The following is a 3,439-nucleotide window of genomic DNA, read 5'->3' on the forward strand; positions in this document are numbered from 1 at the left end:
TAAGCATTTAAGAAGCTCAACAAACCCCAGGAAGGATAGGCCCCAAAAGAAAATCACCAAGACATATAATAATCAAGCTCTCCAAAATCAAAAAAAGGAAACAATCTTGAAAGCAGCTAGGGAAAAGAGAAGAGTTACATACAAAGTTAAGCAAGTCAGATTAAGCTCAGATCTCTCAGCAGAAGCCATGCAGGCAAGAAAGCAGTGGGGAGACATATATAAAACCCTGAAAGAAAAATAACTACCAACCAAGAATCCTTTATCCAGCAAAGCTACCAATCAAATACGAAGGTGTAAAAAAAAAAAAATCCCAGGATAAACAGAAGTTAAGGGATTTTTCCAAACCCAACCCTGTGTTACAAAACATCCTAGAGGCAGTTCTGTGGACTGAGAACCAACAAGAACAGACAACAACCAGAGATTGGCATATGTGGCAGCACCATCCGGAGCTCAATCAACAAATAGGAAGAGTCGAGAGCAGAACAAAACTATCAGAACAAATTCAGAGGATCTGGGAGGTCAGTCTATGATCAAAACAATTACAATGTGAAAGAAGGTAAACACTTAGGAACAGAGATCCAGATGGTGAGAAGGTCAGGTATATTGCAGGATAAAATAGACTATATTAAATGGAGGGAAAAGTTAATGGAATATAAGGTAACCTCAAAGAAAATTAACACTTCACAACATACCAAGAAAATGATAATCCAAGAAGAAGATGGAAACATTAAAAATATGAGGAAACTGACAAGAAAGAATACAAAAAACATGAACTCAGCAAAGGAAGACATGCAAAACAAAGAAAGCAACAGCACCACAGAAAAAACAAACATAATGGCAGCAATTAACCCAAACCTATCAATAATTACATGTAAATGGATTAAATGCACCAGTTGAGAGATGGAGAGTGACAGAATGGGTAAGAAAACAAGATCCTTCAATATGCTGTCTGCAAGAGACACACCTTACACACAGAAAACACAGATTAAAAGTCAAAGGATGGAAAAAAAATACCAAGCTAATTGCAATAAAAAACAAACAGGAGTGGCAGTACTAATCGCTGATAAAATAAACTTTAAGGAAAAACCCCAGCATAATTGATAACGATGGACATTATATCATGATTAAAGAGACAATTGAACAAAATGACATAACCATAATAAATATCTATGCTCCCAATTAAAGAGCTCCAAAATATATAAAGCAAACGCTAATAGATTTGAAGAAAGAACTAGACAAATCTGTAATAATAGTGGGCGAATATCAATACACCACTTTCAAAAATGTATAAGACAATCAAAAAGAAACTCAGCAAAGACACAGAGGAAATACACAACACAACCAGCCAACTGGACTTCATAGATGTGTACAGAGCATTCAACCCTACAACAGCACAATATACATTTTTTCCCAGTGCATATGGAACATTCTCCAAAATAGACCATATGTTATGTCATAAAAAAAAACCTCCATAAATTTACAAATATCAAAATACCACACAGCCTCTTCTCAGACCACAATGTTATCAAAAGTACCTGTTCTGAATGGGTACTAGGACAAAGAGAGCTTAACATTATTGTCCAAAGATGCTGGATGACAGTTGCAGGAAATACTGCTTTGTACACAAAGTATTGTGGACTCAGGGAGGGAAAGAGGCTGTGTGCTGATGGCCGGCGGGTAAGCTTGTGGGGTGTACCCTTTGGTTGTTTGATGATGCATGCATGGAGAGTCTTGTAATCACTACAATGAAAGAAAATACAATAGGATGAATGTAAAGCTGTTGTTCTCCCATGTAAACGATCACATAATTCACAATAAAAACTTAAATAAATAAATACAAAATAAAGTGCACAGTGACCAGCCTATAGAAAAGAATGAAACTGGAAAAACATTGGCAAATGCTTTGACATTTTCAAAATATTTCTGCTGTCCTCATAAACATGCCTTGTATGAACTTTCCTCACTAAGAGCCATGGTGTTACTCATTTTCGCTTCATTAGCAAAATTCAAGAAAATGGAAATTTTGAGGGCCAAAGGCACCACAAACACAGCAGAGTGTATGACCAGGGAACTGAAGTCACAGACGCTGAGGGAATCAGAAATGATAAGGGAGTTGGAGCCATAGTGGATACCCAAAAATAATTTGAGGGAGAAGCTTTTCCTCACCATCCCTGAGTTTTCCCCTTATGCCCCTCTTCATTTTTTTTATTCCATACCCAACTTTGGTTAATGCGCCAGACTGCAAAGCCATTTGAACTGCAAGGTCAGTGGTTCAAGCTTACCAGTCACTCCTCAGAAACCCTATACGGGGTCACTATGGGTCAGAACTGACTCAACAGCACTTATCAACAACTCAGTTTTGCAAAGAAATGGAAAAGCCACCCTGATCAAAAGCAACACTTTAGAATAATGTATTAATTTTGCCACTGAAAACCCTACGCATTTCTAGTTAAAAGAATTACTAACACATGAAGAAGTAACTCTTCAGGTTTTCAATTTAAAGGTACCTGTTTTGAATGGGTACTAGGACAAAGAGAGCTTAAAATTATTGTCCAAATATGTTGACTGACAGTTGTGGGAAATACTGCTTTGTAAACAAAGCAGTAGGAACTTATCTATAAACACTGTACTGGCTTATAGAGCTGTGAAGTAAATTATTCCCATACTTTTTGTAGTCATTCATCTAGAAACACTAAAGTTTCCTTTGCCTCCTCAGGGATTTTGGGTCTAACAGCTTGCTTAATTACTGTGGTTTCCTTTTAGAATGTGTCGTACTTCCCACAACCTTACAAATAGATTTATTTCCCACTACTATCCTAACCCACAACAATAATTATTTTGCTTTTTAGATGAGGTTTGTGCTTCTCAATATATGTGACCAAAGTAAGTGTGAGGCTGAAAGAAATAAGATTTCCAATCTGGGTGATAGTAAAAGAAACCTATGGTATTGTGGATGATAGGGATGCAGACATAATATGAATAGGTAAAGGAGGGGAAATATTAAAGTGCTTGACTTTTGTGATATTGGTTTCCCCTGCTTATTATTGTAATAGAAACATTTAAGTGGGATAGAAAAGAATATTGGAAAGTATGAATACAGAAAGCTTCTAAACATGTCTTCAGGCTATAAATAATTGGATTATCTAAAAGAGTACTAGATACAACAATTAGAAACAGACCAACAGAGGGAAACTACAGCCAACAAAAGAAATTAAATAATAAAGATCAGAGAAGAAATAAATAAGATAGAAAACAGAAAAACTATAGAAACAATCAACAGAACAAGAAGCTGGTTCTGTGAAAGAATTAACAAAATCGACAGACCATTGGCAAACCTAACAAAAGAAAAGAGGGAGAAGACACAAATAACACGCATTAGAAACCACATGGGCGATGTCACAATGCAACCGAAAGAAATCAAAAGGATAATAACAGAATA

This window comes from Chrysochloris asiatica, unplaced genomic scaffold (assembly GCF_000296735.1).
Source record: "Chrysochloris asiatica unplaced genomic scaffold, ChrAsi1.0 scaffold00239, whole genome shotgun sequence".
Lineage (NCBI taxonomy): Eukaryota > Metazoa > Chordata > Mammalia > Afrosoricida > Chrysochloridae > Chrysochloris > Chrysochloris asiatica.